This window comes from Notothenia rossii (genome assembly GCF_949606895.1).
Source record: "Notothenia rossii genome assembly, chromosome: 4".
Lineage (NCBI taxonomy): Eukaryota > Metazoa > Chordata > Actinopteri > Perciformes > Nototheniidae > Notothenia > Notothenia rossii.
The window spans coordinates 21,995,321-22,018,324 of record NC_136902.1 but is presented as its reverse complement, the minus strand read 5'-3'; the positions used below and the strand labels follow the sequence as shown (position 1 = coordinate 22,018,324).

General features: G+C 40.6%; 1 long non-coding RNA gene across 2 annotated transcripts in view; it reads right to left on the bottom strand.

Annotated features, from left to right (window-relative positions):
• Positions 1 to 329: 329 nt before the first annotated feature.
• LOC307035354 overlaps positions 330 to 23,004 on the bottom strand; it is a 51,330-nt gene continuing 28,655 nt past the window's right edge. For both annotated transcript variants that reach the window (XR_013807071.1, XR_013807072.1), the window contains 3 exons: positions 2,753 to 2,826; positions 953 to 1,148; positions 330 to 585 (listed from right to left, as the gene is read on the bottom strand). This is a non-coding gene — a long non-coding RNA (uncharacterized lncRNA). The remainder of the gene's footprint in view (positions 586 to 952; positions 1,149 to 2,752; positions 2,827 to 23,004) is intronic.

The window sequence follows — 23,004 nt, the reverse complement described above, 5'->3', positions numbered from 1 at the left end:
AAACAGCATAGACCAGTATCGTATGCTGGTATGCTGGGCTGGTCACCAGCATCCATCGATCACCAGCTTATGTTTAATAATAGTATTAAATATACCATGCTGGAAGCTTACCAGGATTCCAGGTGACCAGCACACATTGTTTAAATACTATGATTATTTAAACCAGAGAACATAAATATATTAGAAAGATTCATTGTGTCATGTATTCTGTTATCTACCAAAATAAAGACGTGTTAGTGTTCATAACGGTATTTTAATTTAATAAATAGCTAGTTAATATAATAAAATACACAGTAACAATACAATAATTATACAAATAACAACCAACCTGCAAATCAACCCACTGTATACATCAAAAATAAATATATTATCTAAAACAGGTGCATTTGATTTAAAATAATACATAGAATTCAATATTTAAATGGTAACAAAAACAGTAACACTATGTAGCCTATGATAAGAAAAAGGCAAGAAATATAGTGTTTTTTGCTTTTCTTTGTTCATGTCCATAATGTTTCCCATAGCGTCAAGCCTTTCCCAATCTGGCCTGCATGTCTGTCTGTTGAAGCCACTTCTTGAAGCAAACTGAAAAGAAATGTACAGATATAAGTACACTGTAAAAAGAAAACTTGACATTTATGCTAACATTTGGGCTGCTGTGGTTGCCAGAACTTGACCGTTTAAGTATGGTAAAATACATTACAAGTTACAGTTGGTTGGCATAGACGTTACAGTCAACAATTGCTTATGGTGAATTACAATAGCAAAAACAAATAGAGCTAGTATACATGGTGCAGCTGTATTATCTGGGAAATAGAAGAATCGGATCAGGATTCGGTATTGGCAGACAATCAATATCAAATGAATCGGGCCGTTATCAGCATTTGATCACCTTTGTCGACTTGCAGCCCAAATACAAAGATAACTCCACTCCTCTCCTACCACTGCTTACCCTCTAATAAGCCTTGGTAGAACTAGTGTCCGAGTCATAGGGTCCAGAACTGACTGAAGACATGTGGAACAGAGTTCCATACAGGCATGGTTCGATGTACAGGGAACTGGAACTTTGAACAGGTGTTTTAATCTTTTCTGCCTGAAGATTTACAACTTCTTGATCAGGTGTTTGATGTGAGCTGGCATGATCCTTTCTGCAGTGATGAATAAAGAAAACAAAGAAAACATTATTAATAATAGTAATGATGGTAACAACAATAATATTAGTATAACTATTTATATAGCACTTACACAATTGCAAAGTGATTCTCACAACAGAAATATAGAACAAAAAAATAGAATAGGTCCAGATTTCTTCTATTTTATGTTGAATGATTTGTTTTATTGATTGCTGATGGATGTTAAGATGTGTTTTACAATTATGACAAAAAGATTATTGTAATTGGAATCAAAAAGATTGCAAATCATAGTTTTAATAAAATAACTAGCAATATAGGGTTTATTCAACAGCAGTAAAGCATTCAGTTGCTAAATTAACATACACTGACCTGTAAAACAACTTACCACTATTTAGGAAAGGCTCTGATCAGAAGGATTGACTAGTAGGACCCGCAAGGTTTTTCATACCACTGCTACGCTGACGACACCCAATTAATTCTGTCCTTTCCCCGCTCAGAGACCCAGGTCGTCGCACGCATCTCTGCTTGCCTAGCAGACATCTCTCAGTGGATGTCTGCTCACCACCTCAAGCTCAACCTTGACAAGACTGAACTGCTTTTCCTTCCGGGAAAAGATTGTCCCACTCTTGACCTAACAATCAACATCGGCACCTCTATTGTTTCCCCGAGTCAGACTGCAAGGAATCTGGGTGTGATCCTAGATAACAAACTATCCTTCACTGCAAACATCGCTATAACAACCTGCTGCTGTAGATACACTCTTTACAACATCAGGAGAATACGTCCCCAGCTGACCCAGAAAACAGCGCAGGTTCTGGCCCAGGTTCTCGTCATCTCACGCCTAGACTACTGCAACTCCCTCCTGGCTGGTCTACCTGCATGTGCCATCCGACCTCTGCAGCTCATCCAGAATGCAGCGGCTCGCCTGATCTTCAACCTTCCAACATTTTCCTTCTGCACACCGCTCCTCCGCTCCCTTCACTGGCTTCCAGTAACTGCTAGAATCCACTTCAAGAGACTGGTACTTGCGTACCATGCTGCAAATGGATCTGGCCCTTCCTACATCCAGGACATGGTTAAACCGTACTACACCCCAGCTCCGTCCCAGACCCAAGTTCCCGTCAGCAAAAACACGTGGGTTTGCTATCCTGGCTCCAAAATGGTGGAATGAGCTCCCCATTGAAATCAGGACAGCAGAGAGCTTACATATCTTCCGGCACAGACTGAAAACTCATCTCTTTCGACTCCACTTCGAGTGATAGAATTACTAACAAAGAACTGCTAACAGAGCACTTATATACTAATAAAGGGCTGGCTTATCTAAAGCCAGTTGAGTAGCACTTGAAATGTTTTGGCTCTATGAAACCTGATGTACTTATATGATTCTGTTTTCTTCAAGGTTGTATCTTCCTGGTCGAATGTACTTATTTTAAGTCGCTTTGGATAAAAGCGTCAGCTAAATTTAATGTAATGTAATAGGACAGCAAAGAGGTGGAGGAGGTCTATGTCATGTACAACCATTGGTAGATGTTACACCTGAAAGAAAGATAAGGAAATAAGACAACACAGGACGACAAACAATAACTTGCTTTTGGCATTGAAATGGATTAGAATCTCACCTTTTTCCTGGATGTCAGAAAGACCAGGAAGTCGTTCCCTTCAAGTCCGCAACCAGTCAGTTCAAATGCAAAGCCTGAACGATGACAAGAGCGGGAGACTTCACATTTTACAATTATATTTTTAATTAATACCAGAGCAGTGTGTACATAGGCCCTGTACGACATGCAAAGAACAGATCAAATCCCCTGACAGACTCACACACTTTGGTGATGTCCTCATCTGATAATGTTCCATTTTTTAGCAGCAAAGTAACATTACTCAAAGTATATGTCGGACCCAACTCATTTACAGTGTGTTTTGCATCTCTTCAACAATGGTCTGTATCATTGAGTAGAAAACAACTGTCCCTACAATTTCAGGTAGATTAACACACATTTGTAAGAAAAGTTTACAATGAAGCACAAAAACCCTCTTTGTATTAAGCGAGCTGCCAAAGAAAGTAGGCCTACAGCTTAACATGCTAACCTTTGGTAGAGAGCTACAGTTAACTAACTTCATGTTCAACACAAAAACCTCTAACGTGCATTACATTGACGATTCTTAACAAAACTGAACCCTCTCAACTTGTAAGATAACGTTAAGTTAACTTACCCTTAAATAACTACATCACGTTTTTCCAGTAGGGCCTGGCTCATTTCGTGGCATCTGCAGGCAGTGGCAAGTACTTCCGGCATCTGCCACAGAGGCCGCTACTCCGTGGTATCTGTGGCAAGTATATGCCACAGATGTGGTATCTGTGGCAATTATATGCCACAGCCACAACTTGCCGTGGCAAGTAAATGCCACAACCATGCCAGTATATGCCACAACTTATATATGCCACAACTTGCCGTGACAAGTATATGCCACAACTTGCCGTGGCAAGTAAATGCCACAAGTTAAGAGTTAAGAGAAGGTTTACGGTAGCTGCCACCCGCCTTCCGTGGCAAATCCTGATATTTAAACCCGTATTTATCGCGTAAAATGTCGCTGTTTTGGCATGACTTTATCGGACTGATCTGTACACAAGACTGATGATCTGTTACTGATGGTCCGATCATATTTTTTAAAAAGATTAAACATATGTTCAGATTTTACTTGGAGAACGTGGTTTGTTAAAATAAATAAACGTGCTATTTTTATGATAATACTCAAGATATATTATTAGTAAGTTGACATAAAGATCTAACATTGTTGACCAGAGGTGGGAAATAGGCTAACTTGTATACTCAAGTACTGTACTTGTGATTTAGAAATAGCCTAGTTGTACTTTAGTTGAGTATGTAAATGGTATGTTACGTAGTAGGCTACTTACCCCACTACAACTCAGAGGTAAATTGTGTAATTGTAGCCTACTCCCCTACATTTATTTAATACGCTACCTTTAGTTACTTACTACAGATTCTGATTAATGATGATACATATAATCAAGTCTTAAATCAGACTTTATAGTTACTCCTGGAGTAAATTCACAAGATACCCTACTACAGTATACAAAGTCATTAAAACTAGCTGCACCTTTACCAGCTTTGAGAACACTTTCATGATCAATCATTATAATGAAAACATGTAATATGCACTTTAAGTATATTGTTATGCTAATCATTTTGCGCTTTTACTTGAGTAACATTTTAATTCATGACTTTTACTTGTAACAGAGTATTCCAACATTTAGGTTGGCTACTTCTACTTTTACTTCACACTAGAACCACAAGGGGTCGCTGTATAGCCTACCTAAAACCACCAACGTGTCAAATGAACGAATGCATTGATTTTCAAGGTACAATGTTATTTTATTTATCATACTAGAACACAATGAGTGTTGCCACTACATCGCCGTGGCATGTGCCTTGGCATTTGTGGCATCTCCCACAGAGGCCACTACTCTGTGGCATCTGTGGCAAGTATATGCCACAGCCACAACTTGCCGTGGCAAGTAGGCTATATGCCACAACTTGCCGTGGCAAGTATATGCCACAACTTGCCGTGGCAAGTAAATGCCACAGATGCCACAACTTGCCGTGGCAAGCATATGCCACAACTTGCCGTGGCAAGTAAATGCCACAGATGCCACAACTTGCCGTGGCAAGCATATGCCACAACTTGCCGTGGCAAGCATATGCCACAACTTGCCGTGGCATTTGCGCATGCTGAACGGGAGTTGCCACAAGATGCCAGAGTTAAGAGAAGTTTTACGGTAGCTGCCACTCGCCTTCCGTGGCAAATGCTGATATTTAAACTCGTATTTATCGTGTAAAATGTCGCTGTTTAGGCATGACTTTATCGGACTGATCTGTACACAGGACTGATGTGCGATCTCTATTTTTCAAGAAGATAATAAATGATCATTTATATTCAATTTTACTTGGAATAGCCTACGTGGTTTGCTAAAATAAACAAACGTGCTATATCTATGATAGTATGCTAAACATAGGCCTATATTGTAATAAAAAAATAAATATTGGCAAGTGAGCGTTGCAACGCAAGCCCTTGGCAATTGTCGCTTCTTGAGGGGAGTTTCCACTGCTTGCTACGATAACCAGGTGTATTGTTACTAGTAAAGACAAATAATTAAAAATAAATATCTGTATTGACACAGCAACGTGTACAATGGTGTTATTAGACTTGGCTACAGACTTAGGGCAGCTGTAACTGATTGCAGTTGCCACTGCTAGTGAGATGCTAAGATTTATATTTCATAAATGAGGCAAAGGACAGTTATATTTGATTGTACACATGTATAAATGTGTTATTTTAAATCCAGGCATATGTACTTAATTTGTATTATTTTCGTTGTTAATAAACAGATTAATGTCATTGTATCTGTTTTGTTGTTTAATATTTTAATTCTGGTTGAACATTTTTATTTAAATGCTTCAGATTATTCTTATTAGATATTGATATCGGTGAATCCAAACAAACCATGTTATTCCGTTAAGACAATCATGACAGTATATTAAAAATCAAGACACAATGCATGCTTTTTTATCCATGCTTTTATTGCGTTTTGAAAGTGGTGAACAATTAACATGAAGAATGTTCTCTTAAGCATGATACTCCAAGCAATCCTCATTTAACCGTATAAAGTTGATTTAATATGTTGAGGAAAGAGGGTTACAATGTAATATAATTACACCCTTGTTAAAACTTTTTGTGTGCATCAGTAAAAAGGTTATATGTCATGCATGCAAATATCAAATCATTGTGTTGCTAATTAACATAAACAGATTTTGATATGATACGTTGTATTTAATTTATTTATCTAAAATGTTGAAATCTTTGCGTTACAGCAAATAATAATAATAAAAAGAAACAGGAAATAATTTACACATTATTAGTAGATATTTATCTACAGAGTATCTAAAGAATAAACAATATAGCCTACTGAATATGTAAGAATACACTACAATAAACCATCTCACTAAAACCAATAGAAACATATATTTGTCTTTCTTAACCCTTTCATCCATGAATTATGAAAGCCTCACTCAGGATTTTTTTACCAATTGTTTTTATTGCTCTTGGGGCATGAAAAACAAGATTTTAACTTTAGTTTATTTTTATCTATTTTTTTCAAATTTAGAACATTTAAAAATACATTTAAAAAAATAATTTTAAGGATGATGTTTTCCTTATTAATAAGTCACAAATCACAAACTCAGTAAATGAACACCGACATAACAAAAACACAGAAAATGACCACTAGTTGTCATAAAGTAAAACAGTAACAATAGGAAATTACAGTCTTTTCAAGTGAATGTATATATTTATATATAAAACAAACAATAGAAGGACACTTACTGTCAAGTAGCCTATACCAACATTAACATAGGATAATCCTTATGTGTATTATGTATGATGGAAATTCATCAAGGGTGAAAGGTTATATCATGTGCACAGCTATTGCTTATGGCAATGAAAATCGTATTGGTCCCGCCATGCATTTTAGAAGGGGGATGATTTTAACCGTTTTTATTTCAGGGGGGATGCCATCCCCCCTCAACTCGAGTACCGACTATTATCATCAAAATAGCACGTTTATTTATTTTAACAAACCACGTTCTCCAAGTAAAATCTATAGAACATATGTTTAATCTTTTTGAAAAATATGATCGGACCATCAGTAACAGATCATCAGTCTTGTGTACAGATCAGTCCGATAAAGTCATGCTAAAACAGCGACATCTTACGCGATAAATACGGGTTTAAATATCAGCATTTGCCATGGAAGGCGAGTGGCAGCTACCGTAAACCTTCTCTTAACTCTTAACTTGTGGCATTTACTTGCCACGGCAAGTTGTGGCATATAGCCTACATGCCACGGCAAGTTGTGGCATATATAAGTTGTGGCATATACTTGCCACGGCAAGTTGTGGCATGGTTGTGGCATTTACTTGCCACGGCAAGTTGTGGCTGTGGCATATACTTGCCACAGATACCACATCTGTGGCATATACTTGCCACAGATACCACGGAGTAGCGGCCTCTGTGGCAGATGCCGGAAGTACTTGCCACTGCCCGCAGATGCCACGAAATGCGCTTGCTGTCTCTCCGTTTTTCAGGGGAAAAACAAACTGCAGAAAACGTTAGCTGCTAACTGCTAAGACAGCTAGCTCTTGTTAAGAGAAGTAACAATAACCTCCAAGCAAACTTAAGGTTAAGTTAACATTAACGTAACGTAACGTTGTAAGAAAGCAAAACGAACCTTCGAGAAAGCTTTTATTCTCAGACTGGGTGAAATTGTGTAAGTGCTGCTTACAGGGTCGGGGCATTCGCGGGCCATGCCCCCCCAAATGAGTCACTGTGCCCCCCTCTAACGCAGAGCAGGCAAGCACTGCCACTTTGCCGTTTTTTTAAAATGTATTTATCATATTAAAACGTTTCCACTAAATGTTTTTTGTGTGAAATAAATCAGAAATAAAGAATATAAATAAAAAAACACAGCCTGAGGTGTGCTCACTGGTGATTGGTGTGTTGCTTGACCAATGACCCCGGCCTTTGATTTGTTGTTATTACTTCAAAAAATGCGTGCACAATTAGCAAGTGAAGTATTATTTGAATTATTTGAAGTATTAAAGTAACGTATTATAGCAGAAAGTTTTATATAGTGTATTTCTGGTATATTCATTTTAATGTCACCTTATATAGAATGTGTGTTAAACTTGTGATTTCTGCCTTGCAGATACCAAGAAGAGGCCCCTTGAGTCTCTGTTAATTATCAATAGTCCTTGCAATTAACAGGGGAATTCCCAGAGACATTTTCCTTAGACGTAATGCAGTTAAATTCTTGTTAGTTAATGATGCACATCCTGCAGGCCTTGAGAATTGAATCACACAGTTAAACGAGACCATAGTCCTTTGTTCTCATTTTTAAATGTATTCATTCCAGATAGCTGACTTTTAGGTGAGAAGAAAGTCAGGGAAGACCTTAGGGCATGGGAACAGTTAACTTCTGTTGGTTGACTGATTCTGTGGCCGTCATGGGACGATGGCGTTTGGATATTTACAAGTATGGCTTTCATAAAGAAAAACAGGTGACATTTGTATGATGGGCTGCATAGGGATAATGTGTGTGCGTTCCGTCAAAGAGTCCTCCGTCAGGACTCCAAATCATTGATTGGGGGATCTGCCTAAGGGCACACACACACACACACACACACACACACACACACACACACACACACACACACACACACACACACACACACACACACACACACACACACACACACACACACACACACACACACACACACACACACACACACACACACACACACACACACACACACACACACACACACACACACACACACACACACACACACACACACACACACACACACACACACACACACACACACACACACACACACACACACACACACACACACACACACACACACACACACACACTGTAAGAAGCAACAGATGGAATCAACAAACTGCTGACTCACTGCCTGGGATCCCGCCCAGAAGTGAAACCGACCCATGGAACACTGCCAACTCACTGGCTAGCTCGCTCAGAAGTGAACTCACCAATAAACAAATAGCTAGGGAAGAGCAAGCGATACAACTCCTCCCCACCTGTGTATAAATGTTGTGATTATTTTGAAGATCGGCGCTCTTTTTTTTGACTTGCCGTTCCTGAGACGTGTCTCACGCGGTGGTAGAACTTGGGCCCGGAGCATTCTGCATTTTGAAGCTGCTGTTGCAGAGTGCTTCGTGATTAGGTGATTGGGTGATGTATTGTATGTTTTACCATCAAAACAGATTATTGTTTAACCCTTATCCTGGCTGCTTTGAATTTTTCCTTCTTTTGAGAACCCGCTCATATAGGAACGGCGCGGAGCAGAGGTTCTGCCCCAACACAAGTTAGCGAGACGAAGCTAATGCTCGGACATAAAGTAATAAAGTAATGTATATATGTAAATGGCTGCAAGGTGCAGCTGCTACACGGCCTCCTCCAACTCCTCCACCGACTGAAAACAAAGGGAATGCACCCAGCTCCAGCATCGCAGGCACCACCTCTGAAGAGCTGGAGCCGTGCTCTTCGACCAGCCAATATACACCTGCTAGCCAAGCCTATCCACCTGCTGCAGCTAACGTTAGCGATGGAAATTAACCCATAGATGATCTTGGAGCTGATCAGCCCAACCAAATTGTTTTAAAACAGTACCCTTACAGCATCCTCACTGGCAGGAGGCATTCGTTTGTCTCTGCTTGGTATCACAACCGAGACTGGCTTGAATACAGTGTCAAGGCCGATGCTGCATTTTGTTTCTGCTGTCGGCAGTCTAGCAAAACCCAGAGAATGGATGCATTTGTGACTGTTGGCTTCCGTAACTGGAAAAATGCGGTGGAGAGAGACAAGGGATTTCATAAACATGGAAATTCAAAGGAGCATCTCTCTTGCTATGCAATGTGGAAGGAGCGAGAGAGGCGTGCCAGCACTGGAAAGGAGATTTCTACACTTGTTAACGCAGACCAACTACAAAAAAAAAAGGTATTATATCCCCTCTCTTATTGATGTTGTTGGATTTCTGGTGGAAAACCAGCTGCCTTTACGAGGGAAGATAGAGGCTTTTGATAACATGTCAGAGGGGGGCAGTGGCCTTTTCCTCTCCCTGCTGGACTATACGATCAAAAAGACCCCGAATTGGCTGATGTAGTGAAATCAATCCCTCGAAACACCACTTACATTTGTCATGAAATGCAAAATGAACAAATAAGTATACTCAGCAATGTGGTGACTGAGGCTATAGTGGAGGAAATAGGAGACTCCTTTTACACACTGAAAGTAGATGGGTGTGAAAACATTTCGATTTGTAAATGAGACATATGACGTCACAGAGCGCCTCCTGATCATATCGACAGCTGACAAAGGTGATGCACAGACATTAACGGACACAGTCGTGGCAGAGCTCAACAAAGTTGGACTGGACACATCAAATATACTAAGCCAGGTATTTGATGGGGCTGCTCTGATGTCTGGGAAGCATGGTGGCGTCCAGAAGCTCCTGCAAAAAAAACTAGGTTGTGACGTGAGATTCCTTATGTACACTGTTTGAACCACCAGCTACACTTAGTTGTAGTACATGCTATGTCAGCAGAGACAGCTTTAGTGGATTTCTTTCATGTATGAAATGCCCTCTACAAGTTCTGCAAGAAGCCCACAGTTGCTATGCATTATAAGAGTGTGCACCTTAAACGCCTTCTGGAACAGAGATGGACAGGACATCTTGCCACTGTGTCTGTAATTATAAAATCCTTCAACGACATAACATCCCTTTTGACTGAGATTAATTCTGTGATGGCCCACGGCGCAGAGATACGAATGGAAGCAACAGGCCTGCTGCGTGAGATGACTGAGCCCAGTTTCCCATTCATTGCTCAGTTAGTGCACAAAGTTCTTGCCCTGCTGGACCCACCAAACAAGACTTTACAGAGAGAAAATACTGACTTGATGACAGGTTTAAGTCTTGTGGCTTGTGCAACAGCTTGTCTATGCAAACTCTGTTGTGGTGAGGGCTGGAGTTTAACAAAGTGTGGGACATGGCCATAGCTGCCAGCGCTACTCCGAGACCCGAAGTGCCCAAACGGAGGCGCAGAGCCAACCCGAATATGGATGGGTATGTAGTCGAGGGAACTACAGGAAACAGGGATGATGACAAAACAGAACTTCAGAGACTGTACTACAGCACGATTGATTCAGTGCTTGGAGAAATGGAGAAGTGACACATTCCTTGATGCAAAGGCTGTGCAGCATATTATGGACCTGTCAGGATCACCTGTAATTGAGGCAGAGTACGAAGTTGCGAAACAGTTTTTCAGCATGCAAAAACAGTCACAGTCAATCGAGGGGGATTGGACTATACAGCACATCCTCTCCAAATACCACACGCACCTTAAGGCAATGCCAAGCGTAATGACTGCTTTCAAACATGCCTTAACATTTGGCGCCTCCACAGCAATGTGCGAGAATTCATTCTCCACTCTAAGGAACGTTTTCTCGGACCATAGACGTGCAATCATCCACAAAAGAAAGGCCCAGCTGGTTCAACTTCGTTTGAGAGACGCCGCTTGCAACTCTTCTAAAGGTAGACATGCTTTTAGTTTACTTAATGATGCCAGCCCTGGCTATGTTGATATTGAAAGATGTTGGGGTCTGTCAGCATTTATGCATGAAGAGTAGAGTATAGTCTATTTTAAATAACCTGTCTTCGCTTTCACCATTGCGTAATGACGCACGCGGTGCGCACAGCGCTGTGTGTGTGTGTGTGGGAGATGGAGGGAGTGCAATGTGTGTGAAAGACAAGAGACTTTACAGCATGTTTTGAAATAAATTGAAGTTGCGTTGGTGTTTGTGTGTTGGTTGTTGACGGCAGTGTGTGCCCCCCCCCCCCCCCCGTGGTAAATGATTGCCCCCCCCATTCGATTTGTTCTGGAGCCGACCCTGGTTGCTTACCTCCAGAAGGAATTTTAGCACGTTTCCAGACAGAGCTGTCAGAGCGGTTCCTATCAGAAGAGCAGCCGCTGGGCGGAGTCACAGAAACGCTCAACTGATCTTCGCTCCCCGACCGTTAGCGCATGTCAAAACAATGCTTTATACCGCTTTGTTTCAACCCTTGCCGTCTCGCCGTTCCCCCGTGTCCCGCCGTTCCCCCGTGTCCCGCCCTCTCTATCTTTCTGTGTCTGTTTCAGTTATTCCAGCAAGACTGCTGGTAGAACAGCATGGTAAACCAACTACACCAGCTAAAACCAGCAACCATCTTAAGCTGGTCTATGCTGGTTTTTTCAGCAGGGATATCGGAGACAGCAGAGATAATATATAGAATTCGCTAAGTGATGAAGTACTGAATAAACAGTGGCACAATCATGGATCAAACAATATGAGTCTCACTGCTTTCCTAATTTGCAAACAACATACACCTAACTTAATTCACCTTAGAGAAGCATAAAACGCGACTACAAATAGATATTCAGGTCATTCTAAATATATTCATTGTTACATAATTCAAAGACCTCCGCTCTGAGCTTGAGGCCAGCCCTATCCTCCAAACTAAATTCAAAATCTATAGCACAAAAACTGGAAACCTTATGACTGATCCAGATATTGATCAGCATCAAAAGGTTATTCAGGAGCAGGATCCCAGTGACACCCATGTTGATTTCTGATATACACACTGTGACCCCTGAGCAGCCGAGCATGGCGAACACTGGGAACTACAGCACTGGCATCTTGCGCTCCCTCGCTGTGGTTCAAAGGTTAAAAGCAGGCAGCTGCGTGAGCTCTCTGAATATGGTGTCTTTTTTTCACATTGGATCAGAAATGTATATATACTGAATGTGAAGGCGTCGCAGATGGTACATTGGCTACATGTATCCTGGATGATTGCAGGATGCAGGTCCTGTATCTCAGCTCAAATGTGATTCAATGTGAAACAAAAACAAAAAGGTAATACTTTTACACTTGGAGACAGTGTGTGATGGCAGGACAGCCAAAGTCAGCTGGAGCTCGGCTGAAGACAGTTTCCATCTGCGACCAGCGTCATAGTCAGAGACATCTGCGTGGGGTAAAGGGGTCAGCCAGCAGACACAGAGGAAGGAAACAGCCATATGGTCTGTTTGCTGTGATTGGCATCAGACTTGTGGCATAATAATGAGCATGATAGTGTTGGTAATGCATGATAAATCAATCTTTATAGAGCAAATGGTGTAAGCTAACACAAGGACAATATGACTGACAATTCAAAAATATTCTAAATTTTTTTGTTTTAAAAATAAGCCTCTCAGTCAACCTTGCATCTCCTTCCTTCCTTCCACCATTTCAATCAATATACAAAGTGCACTGTAAGATTAGATTAGATTGACTTTATAGATCCTTAATTGACAACTTGTTTTGTAACAGCAGCGTGTACAAAAAGCATTAAACAGTGAACATATACGTAATAACAATAGAAAGATACTGAGTATCTTATATGTAGAAATTATTCATTTACATCTGGTACGTACACTTTGTTCCAGTCTTGTTTAGAAATGTCTTCTTTAAGAGAATTAACAGACTGGTGTTTTGTGTCTGGTTATTTGGACTATTCTGGTGTCTTTTTTGATCCTAGTACAGTTCTGTATCATTGCAAAGACTGGCAGGTGATCACTTGTGTCATTTATTAATATTCCACTTATTACTTTCCTATCCATAACATTTGTGAATATGTTGTCAATGAGTGTAGCACTTTGCAATGTTTTTCTGGTTGGTCGTGTGATTGTAGGATATAAACTGTTGCTATACATAGACTTAATACATTCTGTAGTTGCATTGTGTTCTTGTGGGTTCATCAAATCAATGTTAAAATCTTCACAGACACAGAGCATTTTCTTGCTGCTTGTGTAGTTATAAAGTTCAGTTAGCTTTTTCTTAAATGTGTCAATACATGATCCTGGTTTTCTATAAATATAAGTTAACACAATATAACAAATATACAGAATAAGATAAAATGTCGTGTCTGTGTCAGTTCTTAGTTGAGAGCAGCAAAGGGATTAAGAAAGTTGCATACATCATTTCAGGCGGTTTTCTCATTGTGTTTATCCTTTTAGCAGCTTAGACTCTGGGAACACATCCTGCTCAGCACAAATCTCACAACGCTGTTTGTGCTTGTTCACAGTCAGTGTTGTCAATGAGGACACGTCCGCACCTGGCAACGTCTGAAGTATAGAAAGTTCCCTGTATCTCAAACTGACTTCCTAATTGTGTGAATTTTCTTTCTATGAAGAGGGGATGGATTTGAATGAACAATCCTAAAGTACTTCTATGACTAACCAATCTGCCATATCCACATAGTCAGAAAACGAGGAAATGCCCAGAAAGCGACGCAGGTTCTGTTCCAGGCTTTCGTCATCTCACGCCTAGACTACTGCAACTCCCTCCTGGCTGGTCTACCTGCATGTGCCATCCGACCTCTGCAGCTCATCCAGAAGGCAGCGGCTCGTCTGGTCTTCAACCTTCCTAAATTCTCCCACACCACGCCGCTCCTCAGCTCCCTTCACTGGCTTCCAGTAACTGCTAGAATCCACTTCAAGACACGTACCATGCTGCGAATGGATCTGGCCCTTCCTACATCCAGGACATGGTTAAACTGTACACCCCAGCACGTGCACTCCGCTCTGCATCGGCCAAACAGCTCGCTGCACCCGCACTGCGAGGGGGACCCAAGTTCCCATCAGCAAAAACACGTGGGTTTGCTATCCTGGCTCCAAAATGGTGGAATGAGCTCCCCATTGAAATCAGGACAGCAGAAAGTTTACACATCTTCCGGCGCAGACTGAAAACTCATCTCTTTCGACTCCACTTCGAGCAATAGAATTATTAACAAAGCAATTATATACTAATAAAAGGACTGGCTTATTTAAAGCCAGTTGAGTAGCACTTGAAATGTTTTAGCTCTATGAAACCTGATGTACTTATATGATTCTGTTTTCTTCAAGGTTGTATTTTGTTGGTCGAACGCACTTATTGTAAGTCGCTTTGGATAAAAGCGTCAGCTAAATGCAATGTAATGTAAAATGCTTCAGTAAACCTTTGTCAGATTTTTCCATTTGGCAAGTGTGACCAGTGGAGTGCAGTGTGCTTCATTCAGTTTGAGCAGATTCTACACTTCGCTGCTCTTTTCCTGCGAGTCCTAAATCAAAGATATTTCAGCAGTTACAAATGTCTCCAGTTTGTATGTGGCCTTCACACGGGTCAGAGTTTTTTGATTGGTGAAAAGAAAGCTTTTCAGTTGTAAGGTTGGCTTCTTTTAACGTAAAAAACTTAATTAAACGTAAATCCTCCAAGATAGATGACAGAAAGGACCACTAATGGGCACAGGCACAGTGTGAAGTCGTCACAGGCTTGTAAAGCACAATCACCATTTTTGTTCTGACACAGCATCATCTCAATGGCTTCAACTGGATGGAGAAAAAACCAAGCACTGAACCGTGTCTATATTTAAATGAGAATAGACCACATGTACTTTTCCTCCCCAGTGTCTTGTTAGCTGAAAATAAATTGCATTTTTAATAAAAAAATCTCAGCGATAAACTGTATTGGTATTCCCGACGGACAGTTGACCCAGGCGCCGACAAAATTATTAAATCTGACAAAAAAACGACTTGCGACCTCAGCCCGTTAGCCAGAAAGCCTTTCAGGCAGTGGCGGCTGGTGGAAAATATTTTTGGTGGGGCTATGGAAATGGTGACAAAACCATACTAGGGCATTTAAAATCAGGAGACTAAATACGAACATTGTGTGTGTGTGTGTGTGTGTGTGTGTGTGTGTGTGTGTGTGTGTGTGTGTGTGTGTGTGTGTGTGTGTGTCATACTTGCCAACCCTCCCGATTTTCGCGGGAGACTCCCGCATTTCTCCCGATTTCTGACAAAATCAGATTTACTCACGACTGTTTCCACTCGGACTTTAATATAGGTACACCATTGTTTGGTTTCCATGGTAGCGCGTCTCTTTAGCAGCGCGCGCAACTCAAAGTCTGAGAGGGTGAGGAAGATGAAAACTGAACAAGAATCGACAACTCGACCCTCTGATCACTCCTTTCCTGTAAAATACAGGTCCAGCCCACACATATGCTCCATGGTGCCACAGGCATTGCCCTTACAACTACAATAAGCATGCAAATGTTAATCTACAGCTCCGGCGATCCACTAGCACCGGAGTCTACACCTGCAGACGCAGCCATCCCCTACTGTAGCGTCACCTTGGATACGAGTCTAAACAGACACACAGGCCAGGGCGCTGAAAGGGCGCCCTTTGAGCATCAGATCTGACAACGCTGATTGGCTGAAATTATGTTTCGGCGGCATAGTTTACACATAGCAACAGTCAGCTTGTTGGTTGCAGCTGCTCTGGCTGAGGGCTCTTTTCTACCGCCCGGGCGAGAGAGGGTAATGATACACGCTGCGGCCAGGCAGGAAACATGTGACTTATCAGTAACTTTAGACATCGTAAAACAATTTTAAACGACATTTTATTGTAGATTATACATTTTACTGATACCAACTATATAATATTTACCTTGTTTTTTAAAAATAAAAAATAAAAATTTTTTTTTTTTTTTTTTTTAATTCATTTATAATTTTTAATGACAATCAAACATGTGGGAAGAGGGGGGGCGGCGCCCCTAGCGCCCCTATGGGCCGGCCGCCACTGCTTTCAGGAAAACAGTTTAGCCATTTCAAATAAGACTGGGGTCATTGAGGAATACATGGCAGTGTTGTAACAAGGGACACTTCAGTAAAAACAATACAAGATGGATAGCCTTGGCGGCGCTGTCACCCAGAAGACCTTACATGAAAATATCAGATATGAGGCTATATGAGAACACTTAAGCACTCAATGCATCCCTCGGACAATTGAACAAGCACAGAAACGGCCTCTAAAGTATTATAGCCACTGGGAAACGGAATGTCTCTCTAAATGGAAATTCTCCAGAAAGTGGTGCATCACAGGGAAAAATACAGAACTGCAATAGTCTCTTCGATGAAAGCTATTAGTCCTCACATAAACGAAGCAATGCACTTGTTTCTCTCTACACAATTAATATAAATATTACAAGATTAAAGTTGATGATGTGGTTTGCGGTTATAGAGTGCAGTGAGATCATCTACACAAGGTATCATTTATGCCTCATGAATACATGATTTCTTAGCATTGAACACGTGAAAGAAATACAGCACATTTTATTGCAGGACAAAGGCATTTGCCATTACTAAAGGTAACATCCATGTGACCCAAATTTAAGTAACATTTTACAATAAGCAGTTAAGAAAGTTGCTTCTAATAAAAAAAATACTTATCTGGAAAACATGATCTTATAATGTACATGAAAAGTTTTTTGGTACTTGGATTGTCTTCTTTACAAAACAGAAAACAACCTTGTGATCATACTGATTTTGGTGAAAGAGTTCCTCTCAGAGCTGCCAGCTGGCTGACCCACATCGTCTTGCCTACTAGTCGCCCAGTGTGTCCGTGAAATCAACCACTACACACACTTTAAGCTTGACAGGGTGAAAAAGAAAAATGTCAACAGTTAGTCTAGCAGCTTGCTGCCTGGTATCAAACAGAAAGCTCCCCCTGAAGGGGTATTTTCATGTGTGAGCCTTTCAATTTGGCCTGCTGAGGAGCTTTCTTACTGGCAGGGACAAAGAAAAGAGTTTGTAAATGCTTGGGTCAATGATTGATTGTGTAGAGGTGTGTGGCACAGTGGATAGAGAGTTCCTCTTTAGATGTCTTTAAAGCAGGTTAGCACGCAAACATTATGATTTCTATACGTTTTCAGGCAGGTTCCTCTTACATTTTAAATACTTTTTTCAGTGGTTCCGTTAGAGATGGAGCATAACAGGGGACAATCCCATGTGTTTTGTCTCTGAATGTGTGAGTTAGTGTTTGTTTGTCTGCTAAAGTGTGAAGAGGAGAACCACTTCAACAGAAAAGCTCAACCCAAAACATGATCTCTGTAAGCAGCTCTCTCCCCGGGGAGAGCGCCTCCACGTCATTCAATACCAGCCCCAAATAAGATTACTGTGCAGAAAATACTGAGCCTCTGAATTTCCCACAGCTCTTCACTCCGTCGGTTTATACATGGATAGCTACAGTGTAGTTATGACGATGAAAATCGTAGGTCACAGGCTCCTCCAACAGTGCAATACAATAAAACAGAAAGAATAGTGCAAGAAAATACATAAAAATAGTAAAAAAGTGAAATTGTGCAATAAGAGTCTATACAAGTGATTGGAATACGATATATTAGATAAATGATTTCTAATTAAAGTGGGTAACTTGACTTTACTCTCTGTTGTGCTTTTTGGTGCTATGTCTTATATTATATGAATTGGTCACCCTGAGCACTGTATAACCATTGCTAACAATGTGGGAAAAAATGTACGGTTAGTCTCAATTTCTTATCATGGTTTGACCACATATCGAAAGGCTTCTGGATAATGAGGCAGAATATTCAATGATATTCAATATTCTCTTCACCAACATGTGCTCCTTTTAATGCTACACAACAGTAATTGGAAGCACTTTGACAGCAGCATGTACAGTAACATGCCTGCCACAGATTGCACATTAAATATTGATGCTCTATATCATATAAGCCAGTGATTACACATTTCTAATTTGTCAACAAAGTTGATAATCAGTGGGGCACAATGTGTAATGGCAGGTTCTACACATGTGCTTATTACGGCATGAACAAGTCTCACACTATACAAATAGATCCCCAAGTGAGAGGAACACATTTAGACCTGAATAGTTAGGCCTTTGAAAACACAAGTCAGCACTTCCCTTTGAAATCAGCCTCTTGTTCTTCTCCAAAGTGGTAAACTTTCTCTCAGAGGCAACACAAAGGAAACTGGTGGGGAATCAGTGAGAGAGAGAGAGAGAGAGAATATCATTCGATAAAGAATAGGAGAGGGGCATCAGTTAAGGCTCTGCACAACGACTCAAGATGAGAGAGGAGATTAAAGGAAAAGGACGGAGAGGTGGAAAATGTGTAGGTTAATGACAAAACTCTTAATCTAATCTATTTAAGAGGGGGGGTCAATTCCAAATCAAAGGACTTGATGTGGCCTCTTGTGCATTTAGCGCTTCAGAATGTGTCTTTTAAAGTTGCAGCTGTTGTCGACCCACTTTGCTGTGATGTTCCTTTGAAAAGACGATTTGGAAAAGCTTGTCCTGACGAGGGAAAGAAAGTAGGTCAAATGTGTAGTTTTGGCTCTCTGTGGAAGAGGTTCTGTGCTCAGCTTCTTTGATGTTGGCTCAATGATTTTGGAGGCTGTCAGGAGTCAGTGTTGTAAAAGAAAGAATTAATAATCAAGCCGTATTCTATATAGCAGCAAGAGGCTCAAGTATTTAGTGTGCAAGGTTTGCATGCTAAAGACTCTGTTTGAATTCTGGATTCCCATGCAGTCTGCATGTAACTAATCAGACTCTGACATACTTTGATGCATCATACACAAACATATTCTGGAGGTTGCTGATTAGATAGGAAGGAGACATTTTATCTTCTAATTTATTCTGATTCCTCTAACGTTTATGCCTCAGTGCTTGTCTAATCATGTATTGCCTGTGTCATGCATAATACAATCAATGTTGCTCTCTCAATGGGAACATGAAGTTATGTCACTCATTTCTGTGTTCTATTAACTCTGCATTGATTCGGCCAAGGCAGGCATTTCAGTGTTTGTAAATGAGCTCTAGCGAGGGGTGGTCTCCTAAGGGCATCCATTTATGTTTTTGTGCAGAAAACGTGCTATAGATTCAAAATAACAACTGTCCGTCCATGGCATTTGTTGTGAAGACTGACATATACAAATATAAAACGCAATTACTTTGATGAGCCTCTGACCTCTTCTTTAGCGTTTCAATCAGGCAAAACTCTTCTGCATTGTAATGACTATTTCCTGGCCAGTAAGCTAATAACTTACAAAATACTATTGATTTTAGTGTGTGTGTGTGTGTGTGTGCGTGCGTGTGCGTGTGCGTGTGCGTGTGTGTGTGTGTGAGTGTGTTTGCATGTGCAATGCATGTGCATGTGTCCCTTGTGTTATTTAATTGTTCTTTACTTTCAAACCCCAACAACTTCTGTGCATTTCTTATTGTACGGAAAGAAAGTCTTAAGGCCTGCTGTCTGCTAACATCTGCTCTTACTACACAATAAATGAGGCAGGGTACTCTTGCTTCGATAGACCTGTGCTACATTCACATTTTTCCAGTTACCCACCTCTCAGTCGAGAGAATCCCCTTTCTAAAATATGGACCAGCAGATGTGTTGTATGTTTCTTCTGAAGCTTATGAATTACTGCCTCCAGCATTGACACATCTCTAGTAAGATGCTGTTTTTTGCAAAAAGCAGTCTAAATGCTTTATTTTGCTGTATATGTTATCTCGAAATATGAGAGAAAATATAAAAAGCTGCATGGTTTGTTTGTACACAGACTTGTTCCTTAGCTTAGCAGTCAAATTGTTCATATAGACACTTGGGGTGAAGTATTATATCTAATAGTTGAAACCAAATAACCAGTCTTGTCACTAAGAAGGAGGGAGAGGTGATTCGTCCAAATTGTTTCTGCCGGATTCGATTTTTTTTATGGCATGTTCACCCTTTTTGAACTCTCAAAGAGAAACTAAGAATGTATTTCAAATGATCCCCTGCCTCTTACCACTCTGAGTTCCTTTCAAAGAATCTAAGGCCTGGGAGGAAGCGTGAGAGTTTATTAGTTTATTAATCAAATAAATCTGTGCACTCCGTGGCCATTTGCCATTTCAATTTAAAAACAATAATGCAAATAAAGTAAATTATTGGTTAGCGGATCTGGGATTATTAAGCACCATTTGGAGAGTGGTGTGTGTGTGTGTGTGTGTGTGTGTGTGTGTGTGTGTGTGTGTGTGTGTGTGTGTGTGTGTGTGTGTGTGTGTGTGTGTGTGTGTGTGTGTGTGTGTGTGTGTGTGTGTGTGTGTTACACAAATGGGTGGTCTAAATATTGGAGCTGAGACAGGAAATAATTACAGGAATGTGAAATGCATTATTCTTGCTTGTGTGTGGATGCTGGAAAGAACCAGGCAATAAGTGTTCTGCAACGTGAGCGCTTCTGTCACAGGGGGAGGGGATAACATCCCTGTGAAATATGTGGATGTATTATTAACATTGACAATAGAATGAGTATAGGCACCATTTTAATCTGTCATGATTACATTATCAAGGCAATCATGTGTAGTGCACTATGCCGCGCATCTTTAAACCAAAGTAGTCTTCACAGGGTTTAGCTTTGATCGACTTAATGTTTTTAAATCACAGGGCAGGCAAATTGAGAAGATTTGAAATTATTGTGTTTAAAAATAAGAGTCAAGAGTGCAATCGGGAGATTCGGATGTAAACAATTATGTATTACAGTGCATTTATCTTGACTCACATTTTAATGAGATTTTCGACTAATTTGTCATAAATACATCCATCCATCTTTCCATCTGTCCATTCATCCTTTTAAACAAGCAACCCAATCCATTAATCCGTACACCTGTCCATCATCAATAGTTTTTGTTTAACTCCTGATTGATATTGATCCTGGCTGCTTTGTTTACAAATTGGGACTTTCTTACTGCCAGTTGTAATAGTCATGACTTCCACTTAATCTCTCCCCAACAATGAATATTTACCAACATGTTAGACACCAGGAGAGATTGATGTGACTGTGCTCAGAGGTTACAGTATTCATACAGTATGTGTTGTCCTTTTTTGTCGGTGCTACTTCCATATGCAGATTGCTTCATGGCTTTGCATGTGCAGAAGAAACCCTCTCTGATTCCTTCTTGACCCAGTGACCCTCAAAGTGCAAATGGCAGCCATGCAAAAGCTCTTGATTAAATGCTTTGTTCGGAGCTAAATGCATTACTTCTGCACTGATATATGCTTCCTCAATCATCCACCAGCCTCCATATGGAAATTCATGTTTGTTTCTATGGCAACAGATACCAATGTGGGAATTAATGCATTTTAAATGTGGGAGAACATTACAATGATATTATCACACAGACTCAAACACACTTATTATTTGTGGTGGAGTAAGGCTGAATGTGTTTTAGTTTGTGGTGGACAGGGTCAGGATGTTAAATTCCAAGAAGAACAGATGAGACTGTTGCTGCAAAACCACCCAGTGAGCATTTTACCCCTCATTTACCCCAAATCCTTTTAAACCCACGCATCTTGACTACGGAGGCAAACAACTTAAATGTGTTTATGCATGGGCAATCCAGGTCTATTCATACACAGAAGAGAGTAGACTTTTAGAGATAAATTAGGCAAAAAGGAGACACGGCGCTCTGGGATCAAGACCTCCTCTTAGCAGGTGTATATGGGACCATTAAGGAGCAGATGGGCCGGGGGGGAAGGAAAAAGATGATAGGCCGATGGGGTCATGTGAGGACAATTATGTTGTTGTTTCCTTTGGGTTAAATACAAGACAAGTGATTAAGAGGAGGTTAAATTATAATATTTAAAGTGTTTTATTGTACTCCGCACATGCATACTGTAGGAGTGTGTCTGTGTTTGTGAGTTTGGTATGTGAGGGGGAGCAGAAAGGAAAAGAGTGAGGAAGAGAGTGTTCCTTTAGTTGGCAGGGTGGAACTGGAACAGTCAGGACAGAGTGTTATTTAATTATTTATTCATTTCAAGGTACTTTCTACTTATGTATTTTTATTTTAGCTTATTTCACCTCCTTCCTCACACCTTCCTCTCTCGTCTTTGTTTTATTCCCCTTCTCTATCCTATAGGACACCCCCAAATCGTAGGACGTCTGCTAGCCCACCGCGCCCAGTGTTGTTAATTTCTATCTGATTAACATTTTCTTCTTGAAATCAGGTCCCCTCTCATCATACTGTCCTCCATCCCCCGCAAACCCTCTTTGGTCAGTCCTCAGGTATTGCATCATTCTGTGGAAAGGTTCACAAACGACATCAAGAGCTATATAACCAAGGTAGTTAAATTGCAAACAAACTAGCAAATGAATAAATAGATACTTGAGAGGATACAACATTATACACCAGAAAAAGAGTTTATGTAACATTCTAAAGTGTATGTTTGTGTATGCACATGGAATTGTCTGGGGTATTGCTGTTCTTTCTATGTGATGGAAATAAGGACAGCCATTCGAGGACAGTTGGCTTCTGGAATGAAAAATTCAGAATTTGTCATTAAATAAATAACAGTGAATCCACGCTGGA